The sequence below is a fragment of the Mya arenaria genome, chromosome 12 (genome assembly GCF_026914265.1).
Source record: "Mya arenaria isolate MELC-2E11 chromosome 12, ASM2691426v1".
NCBI lineage: Eukaryota > Metazoa > Mollusca > Bivalvia > Myida > Myidae > Mya > Mya arenaria.
In genome coordinates, this window is record NC_069133.1 from 47,680,229 (window position 1) to 47,701,847 (window position 21,619).

The following is a 21,619-nucleotide window of genomic DNA, read 5'->3' on the forward strand; positions in this document are numbered from 1 at the left end:
AAATGTTTTGTTTATATAAACACTTAAAACTTAACAGGCGGAAATATGAGAACTTTGTATTGTGTTGCTCTGCGTGCGTTAATTGATATTAATAATTTTATGTATACCCCATACAATATTTTTGTTATAACTTTAAATAATTAAAATTGAAATATTCTATTCGTACGGTTTTGGGCGAGTAAGGGTCGCTTAAAATATGACGAGGTAGTAGTCAGTGTTATTTTTGTAATTGTAATTCGGACATTTTAGTAATGCCGGAGACGTTTACTTCGAATCAGAATTTACAAGAAAAATATAATTTGTTCAATGTCTCTTTTGATTTATTGAATTAAACACATTATGAAAAAATAGTTTCACTTTTGACCCAGTCAAATACACTTTTGGACAAGTAGGTGGGTAATTTCTCGAAAACTGGTATCGCCCTCAAGTGATTTCATTATTTATGTTTCACTAACAGTGACAATGCGGTGACAATGCGGTTTCCTTAATGTTTATCAAATTATATTTTTCACTGACCATTCCGGTAACCCCAATATTAACTGAAGACGGTTTTTAATACTTATGTGACTTCTTATATTAGTTTTCACTTACTGTACCAAAGCGGTAACTTCAATATAAATCAGCATATCAGCTTTGTTGTTTTCGTTTGTGTTGTAGGTATTGCATATAATCAACTGTTTGTACAAATTAATGGTTGCGATCTTTTTGACCAGGCCCCAATTTCTCGAAACCTCTTAAATCCCTTATAACAGGATTAAGCCAAGCTCACTATCTTATGTTTTCTATAAATTGTGTTATATTTACTTCTTTAAGATTTTTAGCCTTTAAATAGGAATAACCCTTATGGTAATCACCAAAATAAAAAAAATTCATTTATCAAAATCAAATTTAAGTATAAATTTTGACTTCATGAAATAAGCTACTATAGCCTGTTAACCTTAAGAAGTTTCGAAAAATCGGGGCCTGATACACTATTCATACCAATGCGGTCACAAAAGCAGTATCGGAGGGCGACATTTCAATATAAATGCCTTTTGTATTCGCCGTTTTGTGCCATTGTATGTTTCGCTTAGTGTCTGTTGGGCTTTCACCTTTGTGCCTGTAAACAGGTTAATATATTTTGACAGCGGAATGTATGTCCATGTAATTTGCGTACGATGTATCTCAACAAAATAACGACTTCAATTATCATAATTTCAATTAAATTTTGAACATCCCATTGAATGCCATTCGTTTTGTTATCTATTAGGAGTTACTGAAAAAGTATCAGTGAGAATTACTGTAGTCACACCAAAATGCAGACAGGGTTGTTTGGTTTGGTTTTACTGAGTTTAAGAATTCCTGAAGCGTCTGCATTGACAATTGAAGGGAAGAGTTTCAGTGAAGTAACTGGAGCAAATGTTTCTACTGTATCAAATACTCTACGGGGCATTTCCATCATTAAATAAGTTGGAGAATGCATGATAGGTACTTGCAACATGGTTGGATATCACAAACCGACAAAGACATGTTTTATCAGTACAGATATGAGTTATGATGTCATTTCGGTGTCGGATCCTTCATACCGTGTTGTCAACCTTTTGGGTAAGATTAAGATATTTCTTTGTATACTATGATTATTCCACATATATCAGAGTCGTTTAAATTACAACCTAGGTATTTCTTGTGGTGACATGTTCACCGGCGGTATTGATGCCAATATTTTTATGTACACACTCACTTACGTCTTTCTTTTTTCAAGTAGCACCCACTTTATGGCAGTGTTTATGGTCTTACAGAAAATGTCAGTTTCATTAGTCAGACAGATTGTCTTAGTAACACCAGATAGCTCTTCAGGTCTAAATCATAAGTTTTCTACAGCTATAACTTCACAGTTTATAAACCGATCAAGCTGAATAGATATGATCACGGCTATTACATGCAATATTCAAGTTTGAACTTAAGATGTATAGCCAATGAAACGCAATCACTATGCCTTTTTTACATTTTAGAGACATGGCTAAAGTCCATTTAATACATATATGTATCTTTCATTAATTAGAATCTCCTTTTTTGAAGATGAATGGTATTTTTTTCAGGACTTTGTGTTTCACAATGGGTCGACAGTGTTTTTGCCTTTTCCTCGGAATATTCCTCTCCAACGTAAGTTTGAAGTACATGCATAATCATGTTTAGCGGTACCTCCTGTATTCTAATGCACTTAATGTTTTTTATGCACTTTAATTGGATTACTACATTTAATTTTTTAACGGTAATAAACTGTATTTACCGTCGCAAAATTGACTCAGTTGTATTCATCCACGGATATTGTTCTCTTTATGGTTGTTTTGTACTTTGAAAGCCCGCCTAAAAACAACACTAGACCATAAACTGAATCTAAAAATGTATTTTAAAGTTTTACTTTACTAAATTCCTCAGTAGTAGTTGACATCACTTATGTAAACTTCATTTCACCACAATGAAATATGGAATGGAAAATTTCGCTTTGACTAAACTATGTCTAATACATTGTAGGGTGACTATTCTTGGAAAATCGTTCTATAATTTGTTCTTTAATTTGTAAACAGCCACAGAACTAAAAATATCGTATTCGATACTCCTTTATTTTTTCGACTTTCTTTACGGTGGCCAATACGATTTCAGGTTTCACTTTACAATCTTCATAATGCAAACCATTCCTCGTTTCGTTTAACAGTGACCAATGAAAAAATGAGTTATATTCTGTTCATCTCATTCATTTCACTTGAAATCAGGATGTGTTGTATCGGTCTACAGCCAAAATAAACCCAAAACATATTCTTAGAACAGCGTCTTTGAGTGTTAATTCCTTTCGACCCAATACTAGGTTCTTAAGTTTCGGTTTAAAGGCAGATTAATATTTCAATTAATAAGCGTTTGACACATGATGAGATTTGGATGAAACTTCTATTGTATTTTTTTTTATGAAGACGCCATTTTGAAAGTGACTTTTAAAAACTTTTTTTTTCAATCATTTGCTCTCTTCGAAATATGTATTTTTTGGAGTGTCGGTCAAAAACTGTAGTGCTATTTTGTGAAAAACGAAGTTTGATTTTATGCATATATGTGGAACACATTAGTGAAAAAGTTACTTGATCATTTCACTTTAATTGGAGTGGGGACTAATCTTTATATAGTAGTGTGTGTGCTGTGACAAAGCTCCAATGACACTCTGTCAAAACTTTCTAATATCTACCCTACTTTATTATTGAAGCTTAACATGGATTCTGTTTTATCTGGGACTTTGCTGGTTTTGACATGCACCTGATAGTGACAATGCACAGGCTTATGAATACATCCACAAGCACTGTGCCTTCTAAGGAACCAAACCTTCTTCCTGATTAAGTAGAAATTCGGATATTGACAAATAATGATAAATTTTGTTAAATTTGAACTGTTTTTGTTACATTCATAGATATTAAATAATTCGCCCAATGAGGTGTTGATAAAAATAGATAATATAGAAAAGAACATGCAAGTGTATGAATTAATTCAGATATTATTTTTATGAGTTATGATTATCAAGAATAAAACTTGTTTGTTTAGAGTGTAATTTAATCAATAAGATTTATTTTGATAACTTGTACAAAAATTTATTCAAAGTTGTTTTAACATTTTTCAAACTGATAAATAAAGCTTAATTAAATTTAAAATATGTTCAATATGGAAAGCCCCGCGAGTAAGTGATATTTTTCTTTAAAATCGGTAACCTTCAGATGTTAAGATATGACAATAAGTGGCTTACAAAGTAAAATACTGAATACACTGGCATTTTTACTGCGTTACTAAAGACGTAATATGAATTTGTATCTGAATGGTGTTTGGCGGGTGTTCTATATGCATGCATCCCGCATCCATATTCCACATCTGTGTTACGCATCCGCATTTCAAAAGAGAAATCGTATTCAATGTGTCCGAAAAAGATAAATAAATAAAATAGTGTTTCTAGTACGAATAGTCATCGGATTTTCTTTCAATAGTCGCCACAATATCACTTATAAATATTTTATATACAATATAAATAAGGCTTTGTTAGACTGCTCCACGTAAAATAAACGTTCAAATTGAACAAAGACAGTAATAACAATTCTGCAGTTCAGTTCATAACGATGTTCGTGAACTTTGATTTACCAATGTATACATGTAAAGCTTAACACTTTCAAAATAAAAAAGTTCTCAGAAACGTGTTTGTTTTAATATTTCAAAATTAAAAAGAAGAACATAAATCGATATATTTAATTATTTAATCGTTAAATGAGTCAAATTTTATAAATCTTATTAACAATTAAAGTTATTGCCAACTACGGATAATACTGTATTATTCGGACAATGAATGAAATTAAAGGAAGTCCGCAAGATTGTAAAAATTGTAGACCAATAACAATTCTAATATTTATGTGAAAAACTAAGTCATCCTCTTGGAAAAGTATTCTTATTATTGTTAAATAAAAGATGAAATAAATATTTGGAAGAAAATACTATACTTGAAGAAAATTAAGCTGGTTTTAGAGCAAAATACTAAACGACTAGTCATTTTGTTTTGTATAACCTTATATATCTACTACGGGCTAGAAAAAAAAATACTGCTGTTCTATCGATATTTCCTCTGAGCTTGTCAATATTGACAGAGTTTATTTGTGGAAAAACTACTCCAGTATTGCATATCAGGCGTATATACGTATGGTATACAACTTGAATAGCGTTATTAAATCCTGTGTTTCTGGTGAGAATAACATACTATTAATATTCTTTGAGAGTAAAAAGGGGGTACAGCAAGGGGAAAATTTGTCTTCGGTAATGTTCGATTTTTTCTAAATGATTTGGCATTCTTCCTTCTCAATCTGTACAATACAGAAGTCGAAATAGGTGTACGCAACGAACAAAACTTGGTCCCTTATCTAAAAGTACTCGCCCTACTTTACGCTGGCGATTGCAGTACATTTTATTTAAAGGTCAATATCGATAAATCAAAGATAGTTGTTTTTTTGTATAAATAGGCCGACGCGCTATTCTTTCAAAATAGGAGAAACTATAATTGAAATACTAAATGTATTTATTTAAGATTATTCTTTTCAAGCTCTGGAAGTTTTCTTAACGCAAAAAAAGCATCTAGTTGAAGAGGCCAGAAAGAAATTCACTTACTATATGAACGTATCTACTATCTAGATTTACCGACAAACTTACAATTTCAATTATTTGACCATACAATCTTGCCAATAAAAATATACTCGGCTGAAGTATGAGGCTATGAAAATCTAAAAAATATTGAACAAGATCACATTAGTTTTCTCAGAAAATTAACAATAACTCAATGAGCACACCTGCTTATTCGCTGTATGGTGAAACTGGACGATATTCATAAGAAGTTATCATAAAATGTAAGATGATAATATTCTGAATATCCATTCTTCGAGGTAAACAAACTAAATTATCACATATTTGTTATAGGTCTAAGCAATATGATAATTCAAGATCTTTTAAATGAACGGGTCACATTAAATCAAATTTAAATAATACTGGGTTTTCCAATATATGGGTCTACAAATATAAACCATAATTTACACAAATGTGATAAACAAGTCCGACCAGTGCAAACAGCATTGGCGCTCTGTAATGAATAACTCGTTTAAAATCAAGAACTACTCACTGTTCAAGGAAACTCTCGAATTTAAAAATACTTCTTAAATATTTCACCTAATTTAAAACTCTATTTAAGTAAATTCCGTATGGCGAACCACAAATTCCAGATAGAAATAGGAAGGTACAATAATGTTGTCTATGCAGAAAGATACTGCCATACTTGTAGGTCAGAACTTGTTGATGAACACCACTACCATCCTTTTCAAATGTAAGAAGAAAATAGCTTCCAACCTATTGTGTCAATAGGCCAAAAACGATTGAACACAAGGAACAGTTTACTTGCGCAAATGTTAAACTAATGACAAAAGTAGCTTTATTTGTGAAACATTTACTATGTTACGTCAGTCAAACAGTGTAAATTTCTTTCATTTTGTTTAATTTAAGCAATTATATTGAGTTCCCTCATACCGTTTGTAACTCATTTATACGTTATATTTGTACAAGTCACATTGTGTGTAATCTGGTACTCCGTTGTATATCCCTTTTATTCTGTAAATATATTTAAAAGAACAATCTCCCTATTTTTCATGATAAGAGACATATTTCATATATATACGAATATAAAAAATATACAGCCAGTTTATTTCCGCCACTTGAAACAAAGTCAGCCTTCTTCTTATTAGTAATATTAAGCTCTTATTGACACTGCTCACTAATCTTATTTTTTTCTCCCGTGTCAAGTATGTATGACCTGAGTGTATTTAAGATGTTTGTATTATATGGTATTGATAAGATTACGCCATCACATTGAAACTGTGGACAAATGCAATATAAGGTTCAACGGCCATTACACTTATTTTTTGGATTAGGTATTCAGCAGATCAGATTGTGGGGATAGCAGATGTATATCCGGCATACCAGCTTGATGGGAAAGCTTGGTCTCCACTTGGTATAAACAGCAATGAGTTTATTGAGGTAATGTTTATTTAGTTACACTAATAAAACGAAACCATGCGGAAATTCAATTGAGGAAAATAGTAATGTCCTTTGAAGAAGACCCCTTTCTTTACTGACCCCTTTTTTACATTTAACACATCGAAAACGTCCACTTATATCATCGTCGGATACCCCCGATACACACTACGCTATATATTTGTTGTATGGAGAAAGACCCGTGGTTGACGACGATGTGTAATATTAAATGGGCGCAGTATAAGATGATGCATTTTCTTCAACTTTAATGCATATTCTAATATAAACCTTGGTAATTGACGTTCTCCACTAATAACTACGTGTCCACATATTCCCCAGTTAAAAGCGCCAAATATCGCTAATGCTCTTTATTTCTTCCCAAAGAATATGCCTTTTTATTTTGATCATTAAGGTCAAGTTTGATAGAAATAATAATGCAGTATAATTAAAAAAAATTGCACCAACCAATAGTATTCTTTGTTGCGTTCTTTTAATAGAGGCAACTATCGGCCATGCATCTACTTAGTTTAAGAAAAGCTTAATTATAAATATGATTTTTTATTACACATTATCATACAATAAACAAAGATCTAGAAAGTGGTATTCATCGTCCACATTATGAATACTTTGTTTTAAACAAATAAGCAAAACCTATTATACCTATCGACTTTATCTTTTCGGCCTTTTAAATTTACAAAAAAATGACTTCAACATAATCTATACAAACGAAATGCCCTTGAGAAGGATCGCAGGTTACTTGTGATTAAATATTTCCGACATAATGTTGCAGTTCTGATAAAACTCACATTTACCAGTTTGACCTGTTATACCATTGATAAAAAAAACATTATAAAACATTCTGTACATATTGGTACCATTAAAGGAATCCATTCCATTTGATCATCGCAATGACGAAGGCAAACTTTCATAATTGTTCCCATTCCTTTATGGGCAATTTTTGAGTTACATCTTATTGCATTTTTCAGGTAGTCTTTTTAACAACAGTAAAAGTGACTGCGGTTGAGATTTACGAACCGTTTGTAGGAGGAGGAGTAACAAGTATTGAATGTTTTCAAGATGGGTCCTATCACTCTATATACAATGGCGTTCCTACTATTCTAGGAGTGGCCAGGATCTTCTCACCAATCTTGGTACGATATATCCCCACGAATCCATAGTCGATAGTTTTTTTCATAAATGCCAGCTTTGGTTTGATTACCCATGCATTCTAATACAACCAGTAACACTTACTATCATCTACTTTTACCTTTTACCAGCTCTTAGTATAATTATTTGCGAATACTTTAGCCAGACGTTCACACGCTAAAATACGTTCACTAACATTGGTATTATTCATGCGTTTGTTTGGTATATGCGTTTGAAACCGGTCCGCAAAACTGTTCACACACTTCAAATGTGTACCAGCCCATGTGGCGGCATAGTGCCCATTTATGATGTTACCCTGATTAGAGCTACCCTGGTTCTTTTACGTGCAGCAATTTAAAACGGAAACCCCAATTTAAGTCCCTCCTGGAAGACGATTAGTACTGTTTTAGTGATACGGCGGGAAATCGAACCTGCATTCCCAGGATTAAAAGTCAAGTGTGTTTGGACAAGAACACGCCGTATGCGTACTAAATGGTGGCTTTGAATTTATTTATGCTCGCACTCGGGCCAGGCCCATTCGGCGAGTGCACCGATAAGAGTGTTTGTCAAATTAGGTTTTGGGAGCATAATGCTCAGACAGAATGTAACCTTGTTTAGAGCTATCCTGGTTCTTTAACGTGCTTCAGTGTATAGCACTGTAACCCGGGACCCCAAATTTAACGCTCCTCCTGGAAGAAGTTTTATTATTTTTAGTGGTGCGGCGGGAAATTGAACTTACGACCCCTGTATTTACAGTTTTATATCGGCGACCTTATTTTTCTGGTCCGGTGATTCTGTTATTATGCAATACTTTAGTGTAGATGAGCAATTTGCTAGAGTTTTTGTAAAAAACGTTGTTATATTGTTCTTTTATAACCTGTTTCAGACAGCTCCGTGTATTTCCAACCAGGTACGGATCAATATCTTTTCAGCTATGAATTCGAATGGAGACTGGATGATAATAGATGCAATTCGACTGAACGGAACTTTAGTTTAAACGTTGTTATTTGTACTTGTTTAAAGATTATTTAATTGTAAAACAAGTAATAAAGTCACAACAATTTCAACAACACCACCACACCAACCACCACCACCACCACCACCAACAACAACAACAACAAATATTTATAAAAAATATGTTTCAGAAATGGTCAATAAAGTCCTGTGCGTTGCAAAGCATGTACAATAAAAAACAAATGTGTTACAGTTATTGGTTGTGGAAAATCACTTTCATTGATCTGATTGGTCAAATCGGCGTAATCGGCCTTAAAGTGTAGTAAGACAGTCGTAAAAAAATAAATTAACCGCAGCAAAGTATAGTGCTTTTATCAAGCAATATTCAAAGAAAAAAATAGGCAACAATTTGAAACATTATACTGTAGACATGTCCATCCCGATTATTCTATTCGACTCGTGCTCGTTTACCACAGGAAGTTTTATGTTGCATACCAAGTAAGTATTCATTAATGAATAGTTTAAGTGAATAGTTTAAAAGTGAATAGTTTAATAGTAAATAGCTATAGCAAAATGTTACGGTACGAAATAAAACGTTCTTGTACTTACTCTATTCAAATTGAACTGAACCAGGAATTGTAAAAGAGCAGAGACATCCATTCACACGCTGCACATGCAGACTATCCAAGGAAATATCTTGACTACTTTGACATATGTAGCTCGGCATGTATAAATATATATTAGAAAAAGTACAAAACCTTTATACAACCTTTATACATTTTTTTTTTTTCATTTTAAAACAATTGAAATATACTTATCGTTCTAAGGCACTAGTAGTAATACTTATTCAATCTAATCTTTTCAGCCTCTTCAGTCAAGTCCGAGACCTTTGCATAGAATCAAGGTTAGCTGAAATATTAATGTTGTTTGGGTGCTCGTTAAATAAACAATGTCGCATTCGTTGAATTATACAGACACCATTTAATATATTTCTCTATTTACTTTATTTTACTTAAAGTTTAAGATTTGGTAAGCGGCTATAACGCCGCGGTCTATATCCATATATGTATGGTTTATTTTAACCGCTGGTTTTCCATTTAGTTTGCATTTTGATCTTTCTCTAATAATTACTTCGATTGGTCTTAGTTGTATATATACCAAATGCCATTCAATGAGATGTTTAAAATTTAAGTACACCTAGACAAGATAGACACACACACACACACAAACATATACAATTCCATTCGTCAAAATATAAAATAAGGTCAATTTGTGCTCAAATAAACAAGTTCACATCAATTATATTAAGTTGATATGTTAACACGATAAATAAAAGTTGGTTCATTTAAGGTAAAACATATTTTCAGCTTCTTCATAAAAAAATAATAATAATAAAATTTAAATTTTTGATTATATGTTTTTAATCAACTAGAGGTGTACGCGTATTTAAATATTTATATATTAGCTGCTTGCTGTGCTCTCTGGAATGTATGTTTGTATGTGTATAATGTGCATATAATGAGTCAGGTATTGCTCATCATGTTTAACTTCGTTTGTAATGTTGATAGTCATCCGAAATGTATGTTGATCTGGTTATCACCTTTTCTTATGATGCCATAGAATAAGTACAATTTCGAAAATCATTTACCTGCTTCTGAAGCAACATATTTTTAATCAATTAAAATTTTAACAATATTTATTGATACATTATTTATTAAGAGTAAAGGTGGTTTATCTAACATATGTGTTTGCGTATGTATGCTTATTATAAATTCGTGCTCTAGCCATCATGATTATATGCGTTAGCAATGGTAATGGACCGTCGAAATTTATGTGAATCGGAATAGTATTTTTTTTTATGTTGCCATCTAATACTGTCTATTTTCAGAAACAACTTTTTTCATCAATTAGAATTGAAAACATATTTATGTATAACTACACTACATTAGCTGTTTGCTGTGTTCTCTAGAATATATATTTGTGTACGTATAGTATGTATATCATGAGTACCTGCCGTGGAAATCATGTAAATACACGTTTGCATTGTAAATGGCCAAATTCATTATTCCGATTTGCCAATAAACGTTTTCTTTCATTATTAAATAATAGAAACTAAAGGAACAAGACTATAAGCAATCATCCTGCTTTAAGGCCCTAACCCGAATAAGATATTTTTTTCTCAAAACTGCTATATTCTTTAAAAATAAACTTAAACAAATATTACAAATCATCTTTACAATCCGTTTTAACCGTTTTCTCATATACACAAGTAGACCTTTTGAATCGCTCTGAAAATGTATTATCCGAAAAATTAAACAGTATACATGTCGGTATTAAATGAACATGGTTGATATTATGTTCTAGGGCACACTTGTTTCTGTCTTTGAGATTCGTGTTGTATACACTGACTTGAGATATATATTTTAAAAGGGGATGCTTGATATTGTTAGCACTAACATGATGCATGTATGCATTACTTTTAGCGGATAGTTCTTTGTGAGTTGTTTTTGGAGTTCTTGAGGGGACTTATTGGAGTTTAGGAGTTTTAGGGCTTTTGGGTATATGAGTTTTGAGATTTATGAGTCTTTTAAGCAAAACAGTTCAATGAAGATTATGATTGTTAATAAAGAACCGCACTTATGGAAACATCATGTTGACGCTTTAGTTAAAGTTTTATTTGTATTGCAAACTAAAAGTGAAACTTTGTCGAAAGTAAATGTAGAAGAAATTTATCATTTAAACAAAGTATTTTAAGAGTCTGGTCCATCACCATTTAAGCATACTTCTACGGGATTCAAGCAATTTTAAGCTGTTTAAAACATCTGAAAGCAGAGTACAATCTGGTTAACAATAAAACAATTTCATCGCAGGATTTCTGCATTTTGTTCTCTGCAAACCCAATCAAGCTGTGTATTTTACTAAAGAGGTTAAGAAGTAAATACTTGATTGAGTAAAAGATAGCAGTTTGTACTCTTTACACATTTCTACTTTCAATGTATCTTGGGCTTATTGTTAAATATGAGTATTTGTATTATTATTTGTGTAACAATATTGCAGAATAAATGTTGACGTATGTATGTAAAATAAAATGTAGAACAAATTGGTGTTCGTTGATGCTTAAGTGTTCTCGTTTTTTTTATCCGATCCCGCTCTGAACACATGCACTAAGAGAGATATATTGAACGCCACCAGACAACTGCCACATAATACGCAAATATGTCTGTTTATATACCTATACATATTCTGTCAAAATACTACATTTTGTAACTGAAAAATACAAATGATCGGACAAAAAATCCCGTATTTCACACTGCAGCTTTCTGTTTCCGTATCACACACTGGACCGGGACTACTTTTTTATCCTACATGTTCGGTAATTTCCCCAATCGCAATTGCATCACTGGAAATGTAGGAAGAAAGGTCAGACATTTTGTCAGACAAACAAAACAATGTACAAAAATTACCAGACAAACCTTGTCGTTGTCAGCACCGGCTCGATCGGATGACATCGCCGCCCCAATGCAATCCAATATCGCAAACCACATGTCCGAAGTAATAATTAGTGATATAACCCCATGCATTATTTTTCATTTATAACTAGTGTAATAACTATGCAAATTAGGTAACCGCATCACAGAAAAATGTATGCATACACGCTGTCAAAAAACGTAAACAAACATCAGAAACAATGTTTCGAAAGAAATCATGTCTATGTCAACAAACTCAGCTCCACGATGGAACGAATGGTGAAGAAGGCTGGGTTTAATCCAAACAAACGACCCCCTGATCACAGCGCTAGAACATACTTTGTCCAGGAATAAATTCTTGAATGATAACAATGTTCCTGCGAACCAGATTATAAATGCAAATATCAGGACACAAGAACATTGCATCTTTAAACAACAATAGCCACATAAATCCAAATCAACACAAGGAAATATCCAACATCCTGTACTCCAGTGAAAATACCTGTACGATGCATAGTCTATGCACTCAAGTTCACATAGTCACTGATTCCACATGAAATCTCACTTTTTCTGTTGGATTTTACAACATTTTTGGTGCTCCAATTTACGGAGGTAAAACTCATTGCGCGTATCCATCAAAATGACAAAAATCCATGATGTAATCCAACAGCTACAAAGCGAATTAACACTACTGAAATCGACTGTGACGCTGACTAACGGTCTTTTCAAACTTAAACCGCCAAATGACATCTACACACTCGCGTGATATTAATGACGTCACGCAGTTATGACATTGCTCTAATTATTAATTTGCTTGATTTAAATGGATTGAAATATATATCTTCTTTTTTTGTTTTTAAGTGAAACCTTTGAAAATCGGTTGATATTTGAGACATAAATTATGTTTTTATTGTAAATACAATGTGTTTATGTCGTACTATTTTCTTTCCTGCGGATGATGCATCCTTATAACACTCAATATAAATTCTTCGCTCTAGGACACGAGAATGTGTATTGAAGAAACTTTGACCTAGATTTCGACCGTAATTAACTTATGTTATAAATAGAATTTTAAATACGTAATTATTTTGTCAAAATCAAAATTATTAAAAACGTCATCTAAAAATGATAATAACTCGGCAAAGCCTCGTTTTTATCGTTTTAAAATGAACTCATTTAATAAATTTTATACAAAATAAACACTGATTTGAGATCCTCTATGTGTGTATACAATCATGTTACAGGTTACGAATATACGCGTACATTGTTTGAGGAATATAACATATTATGTAATTTGTTACTTTTTATGAAATCGGATAAACTGTCGATAATGCAATAATCAATATTCTGTGATATCAAGAAAGAATTAAGAAAATAAGTTTGTTTCGTGTTTTAGGCCGAGGTTTGGCAAAACTATTTAAATATTTATTTAATAATTGGGTCAGCCTAGCATTGTAGGAATTGTCATATTTACTGTGCTCTGTTTTCTTTTCATATACTTATTGATAGGACAGACGACATGCTGTGCTTAAATATTTCTTGTTAATGAGAAAGTAGCTTTATCGGAACCTGATGTATTAGTTTAAACACTTAAAACTTAAACAGCCGAGAAGTTTTTATTTATTCTCTAACACTTTTGTATTGTGTAGCTCTGCAAAACAATTTCTACGAACACAATACGACGAAGAATATAGCGTGGCTACAGACCATTTCATGCAGGTAATTCTTTTATATTTAGGGATATTTGATCTTGCAATTTCTTATCAAAGAGAGCCTCACATTTGTTCCCGCCATATTATTAGCAAGTTTTCAAAAACAAGCGCATTGATTCTAAATTAGTCGTATTATTTTCAGGTAGAAAAGTTAGATAAAAATGAAAAAAAAACTTCTTTGCAAACAAAATCAACTAGTACTTATTTTTAAGTGATTTATTACACTGTTAATATGAGATTGTTGTTTAGAAGCAGGAAATAAAGGTCTTGTATACACTCGATGAGGGACACGCAATAGAACATAACAACACCGAGTATACATTATGAGTATCTTCCATGGCCGAGAGTGTAAGATAGGTTCATCCAGACCCGAGCGTAAGGTTTTTTGCGGAAACGAGGTTTACCGAGTTTCCGCCAAACACCCTGCGCGAGGGTCTAGATGAACCTTTCTTACACGAGTGGCTATGGTAGATGCTTTTTCTCCCACCTCAGTTAAACGAAATTAAGTAAAATGATTTTTTTGCTGTAACTCTCTTGTTCTTAGTGAAAATAATTGCGTATGGATATGCGATAATTCGTTCTTGTCATGGATATGAGCGCAGGGAATCCGATTATGTTAATAGTCAAACCGGTCTTTAAATAGTTCTAAGGAGAGTGAAACATTATTTCTTAAAAGGTGCGTGAAAACTGTTTTGTGGTGACATTTGAAGCGAGCGATATTTAATAAGCGTTGGTAATATTGCCACTAGACAAGGTTGCCACGATGCTACTAACGATAGTCTTCAACAAGGGAGGTAATAACAATGTGATGACCATTAAAAAAGAGTTCCATACGAGCATTTTATCTACGCCCGTGGACAACATAAGAATTTTCAGAGTGATTAAAATTATTGGAAATGAGGTGGGAGAAAATAATATCTTTATTACTTTATGATTATGCTGCGTTTGAAACCTACAACAAATGCAATGAATAACAGATTACAAGTACACATATACATTATAAAATGCTATACTCTAAAAGAAACCCGTCATACAATTTTCTGACAGCAATTGGATATACTCAGTCCATTAATAAAATTGCATTTAAACATTTAAAAACAATTTAAAGCCATCCAATATTGTTGAATCTGGTTTTAAGATTACATTAATACTTAATAATACAAACATGTTTTCATTAAAGTATCACTATAGCATAACCCACAACAAACGCACGCTGCAGTTAACTATTTTATTTATAACTCAAAGCAACATGCTTCCAACAGGATCGTAACACAATGAGATGATCGGGCCCACTCCCTGACTCAAACCTTTTCGATTAGCAGTCATACCACACCGCATATCCGTACTAAACAGGTTATGCAATCTATGTACAAACACCTTAAAAGTATATACGCCACTGGGATGTGGTATCAGTAACACTTTGTAATATGTTACAATGGCAATCTTATAAGCACGATACACAAAGGCACGAACATGGCTCGGTCGATCAAAACATCTGTACAATACACCAGCTTTTATATTTAATCCTGTTTTGAAAGGCAGCCCTTGTGGCCGATGTTTTCATTTCTAGCACATTATCAATAAATCATGCTAAAGTAATGTACTTCTTTGAAGATTTTCTATGTGGTGTACTTCTCCGGCAGAGACAAAAATTGAGCAAGTCAAAGGCATTTGTGCTAGGCTGTGGTTCATATTTTCCTTCACCACTATTGATACTGGTATGATCTTTCATGGAAATAGATATCCCACATTTCCCATATAGTCTAACTTGCCAAAAATGCAACAGTTCCGTGCACTTTAACAAGGCAAGGAAAGTACACACAGTCGAATGACTTATCATTATTGTCCAAACCATACGTATTTTGGCCCCGCATTGTCTTTGGACTGTAAGAATATGCATGTTAAGCCCATTTGATCTACATAATGATGACTGAAATAAAATTGTAAATCGAGAACTAGAAATACTATGGTAACGCTAAAAATATAATTTGTTTGGGTAAAAAGAAAACACTGTTTTCTTTGATTTTTTTACTTAAACACATTATGTAAGTGGCTGGTAATATCTCGAAAACTGGTATCGCCCCAAGATATTTCATTAGTTATGCTTCACTAACAGTGACAATGCGTTTCCTTAATGTTTATCAAATTATATTTTTACTGACCTTTCCGAGATCCCCAATATTAACTGAATACGGTTTTTTAATACTTATATACTTATTTAAGTTTTCACTTACTGTACCAAAGCGGTAACTTCGATATAAATAAACATACCAGCTTTGTTGTTTTCTTGTTTGTATTGTCGTTATTGCAACTGTTGGGAAAAATTAACGTTTGCGATCTTGTTTACCAGACCCCAATCTCTCGAAACTTATTAAATCCCTTATAACAGGATTAAGCCAAGCTCACCATTTTATGTTTTCTGTTGTTTTTGTTAGCTTTACTTCTTTAAGATATTTAGCCTTTAAATAGGAATATCCCTTATGATAATCACAAAAAAAATCATTTATCAAAATTAAATTTAAGGATGCTAGTAAACAATTCATGTTTGAACTGGACGTTTACCGTTTCATGACTAAGTGTGTTTGGGAGAGTTTCTTCTCTTGTCAATTTTATAAAATGTTCAAATATCGTCGACAAATCATGATTAATAGTTTGATTGTGTCCCATGACGTGATAAACAGCCAATAAAATGTAATCTTTTTTTTCATTTTCAGGATCAAGACTGATTTTACCCAGCTGAGGCCAGTGGCAGCTGTTGGGATCTGCATCATACATTCAAGTCTCTGTGGAAGAAAATGGTATGAGCGGAATACCATTACGCTCAACGAAAAACGGTTGTGCGATGCTATGCACGGAAATATATTAATGCTGACGAAACACAAATTATCGTTTTCCTCCGTGTAGGATTTCAGCAATGGCGAAGCGCGATCACGTGATCAAACCCCACGCTAGCGTATATAGCACACTGATAATAATTGCCAATCGCTGTCACAAACGCATTTAGCTCCCCTTAATATAATTTGTATAATGCTTTAGCTGATCGAAAACTATCAAGTTTGAGACATGCAACTTCATGTTATTTTTTATATTAAATGCTTGTTACAAACAAGATCATCCAGATATGTGTACTGTGAAGATACCATGAAGCCAATATCCCGGACATATGACAATTTTGTAATCTATGCGTACAGGCTCATGCAATGTGAACGCCAATGATATTAACAAAGTCACGAGTATAGCGTTTTATACAAAATGAGGTTGTCGCCACATTGCCAGGTATTGTGAATGCCGTGGTTGAGTATGCCGTATTATACTAATAGAGCACATTTGCAAAATTGCAAACATATATGATAGCAATATAGTGACTTTTATTTACAAACAAATCGACAATATGGTACCATTTTAAAGCAATTTCGGGAAGTTTCATTAAATATGTATGCCAAATGGTACTACGGATTTAAGGTCAAAGTTATGGGATATTAAGCATCCAGGCAAACGTTAAGGGGTATTCCGGATTCTAGGTGGTGAGGGATGACACTTTAATAGTCTGTTATTATTTCGTCCAATATACAATTATCTGAAAACTACACAATAGTGTTGACAAGTTATGAAAAAACAATTAATATTCAATGTATATCATACATAATAATTGACATAAAGTCTTTATGAGTATTTGAGTATCGCAATGTTTGTGGGAACATCTGCATAACATAACTGTTCCCTTTCATTCACAGGCAATGGTCGATTTACATCTAATTGGCAAATTTCATTTTTCAGGTACTCTTTTCGACAACTGTTAGTGTCACATCGGTTGACATTTACAAAACGTGGGAGGCAGGAGGAGTGACATGCATTGACTGCTTTCAAGATGGGTCCTATCACTCCATAAACAATGGCGTACCTACTACTATAGGATCGGCCAGTATCTTCTAACCAATTTTGGTTCGGTTTATGCATATGAATCTTAGTCGATAGATTTATTCAATGCCGGCTTTGGTTTGCGTATTAATATAACACGTAACACCTACTATCAACTTCTTTCACTCACTTCACTGATCCTCAATCAGTCTTGGTATGGCATTTATGCATATGAAAACAACAAGTAGTGCAACTAGTTACAATATATATCATTAACGTTCACACACTACAAGTATAATCTGCCGTTAGCCTTGGTATGATACATATATACATATCACGCATTCAGCAGGTTTCACTCTTTACCAACATAAGATATGAGTATGTGCGAAAACTTCAGCCAGTAGTTATCACAATCATGCACTCAGCGAGTTCATATTACATTATTATTTCTTTACCAGTGGCAGTATACCTCATAAGTGTATGAATACAACCAGTAACACGTAATATTTGGTGGCTTTCACCCATCTCTATGTTTTTGTCAGATTAAGTTTGGAGCGGTATATGCGTATGAATTTGACCAGTATCATTCATCTAATTCAGTTAGTAGGAATAACAACAAATACAACGGTACATTAACAATCATTCTACATTTTAATAGAATAAATGTGTTGCTATATAGTTCCATAATGACAATTTCAGACAGATCCGTGTGTTTCCAACCGGTTACAGATCCATGTCTATACAGTGTTGAATACGAACGGATACTGGATCGAAATAGACGCAGTTCGACTTACAGGGACGTTAGTTTGAACGTTTTTCTACAGTCGAAGAATAGAATTGAGCTATCACAATTACAACAACTTGTTAAAAAATTAAAATTGATTGTGCTTTATTTCCCTTTTACAAAGAAAATTGTATTGTGTTTATTATATTCTTTCCGGTAGTTTATAGCGATAAAAAATAACATTTCCTTGTTTTATACATTGAAGTAACATTTTCTTTTTTCTCACTGTTTTAAAAATCTAGCCCGCTCTCAATTACAAATAAAACGTAAGCGCGCACAGGTCAGGGACACAAATTCAATGACGTCATTTCCGAAATTCACAACAATTTGCTGAAAATTGAACAACGTTTTATTTTCTCTATTTCCCTGTAACAAAGTTTGAAATATGTGTATATCCAAGCACGATGTATAACAGAACAAATAAGGATTTATCATTTTTTATGCGAAATGTGTGTTTCAAGTGAAAAATTCAGTAAAACATGTTTATCATCCGGCAGTATATCTAAATTTGCAAACCCCATCCCTGCGAAAAACAACAACAAACAACAACAAAATAAAAATGTGGATATCACTTATAAGGTACATTTCCGAAATAATCAGAAAACTGTCGAGAAGTTGGCATTCAGTCTATGTATTTCAAAGAAGAAACATGTCCTCTGTTTAAAGGCTCATTGATCAGTGCCAAAAACACTGACTTAGAGATATTCAACGTCACAAAAAAACAAATCACATTACACACACATACCAAAATATGGCTGGTTAATATTAGGATGACCGCCATGTCACCGTCAATGAAAATTTGCATGAACTCACTTGCGGCAATGCAGCGGTTTACGTTCACTCAACCTCACATTTGCCACAGCATTTATCAAATTGTCATAAAACGGGCAAAGCAAAAACTAACACTATGGGAAATTTAAAGCATATTATATTTGACTATGGAGCAAACGATAGTATTCGGGTACTTGGTATGTTCAATCTATACAGAGTTAGTAATGGGTTGGAGATCTGTATTTACTATGACACGTTGCACTTGCAGATTAGCCAAGAATATGTCCTATTTAAACTTTAACTTTTTGACGTCTGTAGCACGACATGTGGTAATTAATATTTTTAATTAAATGTAAAAGCCTTTATACATTTCTTTTTCATTTTAAATAATTAAAGCCATACTGCAAGGGTAATTGTAATCCCATATATTGTTCTGCAATTTCATTTCAGACCGAGACGCTTGCTTCGAATATTACCCTGAACAATATAATATGTTTCTCTTTTAATATACAATATCTTTCTTTTAATAAAATCAAAAACCTTTTCCTTAGATCAAGTCACTAATTCATATCTGTTGGAGGTTAGCCGTGTCCATGCGGTAGCCCAAATATTAATCAATAAACCCACTTTGTTGCAATCTTGTTTGCTTCTTTGCCTAGTAGAGATAAATGAGTGGTTGAGATGAATGTTGTGTCTTTAGTCTACATTATTGACTGTTGAGGTGTTGAAACAAAAGAAAGGTTGGGATTGGTGTGGTGTCTATATTCTAGAATATTAACTGTTGTCGTATTGGGACCAAATGAGATGTTGAGATCTGATTAACCGGTAGTCTATTCCAATGCGGTAACCAACATATTCCAAGGCCTATTTCCAACATTCATTGATGACGATATTTCTAATGAAGATATGCTCAACGAGAGATGTATTATATTTGTGATATTGTGTGACTCGTTCAGTGTTTATGACGCTCACATGTTTGTGCCTTCAAATATGCTCATACCGTTAGACGATTTTGACACCTAGGTTAGTCCAGGAAGTTTGCGTCTCATTATTCTCATCGAAATAGGAAATTCGAAACCGTTCAGTTGAATATAAAAATAAAGATTATTAATTCACTGAAATTTTAACATCCCGTTGGATGATATAATATGAACTGAGTATAAAGTATCGGTTATTATTACCGCAGTTTGAAGTCATAGTTACATGCAGACAGTGTTGTTCGTGCTGTCTTTGCTGATTTTTTATAATTTGGATAGCGTCGGATAGACAACTAAATGGGAAGATTCAAACGAAGAAACGGGAACAAATATTTCAACTGTTTCAAATGTTTCACGAGAGTGTAAATCATTGAATATGTTGACAAATGCACGTTAGGTTCTTGCTACACAGTTTTTTTTATTACGTCCATTTCGTATGGCAAACACGAGTAAAATAATACTAAAACACGAAAACGGTATAACGATTCCGCACTCATTTCTCATTAAAAAGATTTACTTACGCAATTTACGAATATACTACGTTCTCTAAAGTAATTTACATATCAACAAAAAATCGCATGTGTGCAGAAATAAAGGCATGATTATAAAACAACGGCGACATGAGGAGCAACAAAGGCCAAATAAGTGTAAACAACGAATTTGGAATATGTAATAAAAGGTAAGCCCCAGGAGCTACCGGAGGCCTTTATCCCCTTGAACCCTTGAATCCCTGGCTAGGCGTTTCCCTGGACACATCGTGGTCATCAATTTAAAGGTGTTTTACATGGCCCATATAGAATTACTCTAAACACACCATCTTTTAAGAATCGAACTGTAGGAAATGTAATTTTAAATGTTATCCGAAGGTACATAACTGAAAATACAGAACCAGCCAAGTAGTAGACATTCTGTTTAGAGGCACAATGATACTGCATAACCTAGACACGCACAACATCCTAAAACAATACAGACTGTCCACAAATATATGAATTAATGACTACTGGATTCAGTGGCTGTAAGAATAAGTATTCTTACCATTCAACTGTAAGATCGGGTCAAATTATTGTTTGCACACGGCACTGTACGTTCTAAAAGCGAGTAACTATGGTACCATTTTCACGTCAACATACAAACACTTTGAAACAAATGTACGAACACTTATTGATTGCGTTAATTTGACACTATTTACGAACGTTTATATATCGAATAGACCCTTCTAGCTAAAGTCGTCTACCAACGGCCTGTCTGCAACATAATTCATGTACCCTTATACGAATATCGATAAATAACTTATTAGTTAAAATGGCAGGGCTTTATATATAAAGGGTTCAAAATATTTTTTCATTTATTGAATCCATAGTGCCGCCATAGGTAACTTAT